Genomic DNA, 515 nt, shown 5'->3' with positions numbered 1-515 from the left:
AGATAAGAAGTGGGTGCAGCAGGAGTCAACGGGTGGCTTCCATCAAAGTATAGGTAAAGGATGGACACCGGCACCCCAAAGTAAGTCCAGTAGGGGTGTGGTTACTGGCAGCAGTGTTGCATTGCCATTCATTTGAATGGCACCCCAAACGCTCTAAACTAGTAAACAAAAATAAAAGCTGTTTCCGCCCGGTCTCAAACCAGGGACCTTTCACGTGTTAGGTGAACATGATAACCACTACACTACGGAAACTTGCACGCAAGCTTCATTTTACATACACAGTATCTTTTTGTACTACAATTCAGTATTTTTTTTGTATATATTTTTCTGACAAACTTGGTAAGAAACCTTTCGCTTTTCTCTCTCAGTTAATCCGTCATCAATAGACTAACTCATTGTTACATTATTTCTGTAACTCATTAGAAGCAAATGCATACAATCCCTACAGAGTGTATACTGGGGAGGTCCGTAAATCCATTTCTTTTGCTCTTCCTTTTTGTTATATTACGCTTCGG

The 515-nt window shown here is 40.6% G+C and overlaps 1 non-coding gene across 1 annotated transcript; it reads right to left on the bottom strand.

Annotated features, from left to right (window-relative positions):
- Nucleotides 1-179: 179 nt before the first annotated feature.
- On the bottom strand, nt 180-252 carry TRNAV-AAC. Its single transcript has one exon. It is a non-coding gene; the product is annotated as a tRNA-Val (tRNA).
- Nucleotides 253-515: the final 263 nt, after the last annotated feature.

Source organism: Nanorana parkeri, unplaced genomic scaffold (assembly GCF_000935625.1).
Source record: "Nanorana parkeri isolate BGI_ZX_2015 unplaced genomic scaffold, ASM93562v1 scaffold6706, whole genome shotgun sequence".
Lineage (NCBI taxonomy): Eukaryota > Metazoa > Chordata > Amphibia > Anura > Dicroglossidae > Nanorana > Nanorana parkeri.
Note: the sequence above shows the minus strand (reverse complement) of the source record. Positions and strands in the feature narration are given on the sequence as shown.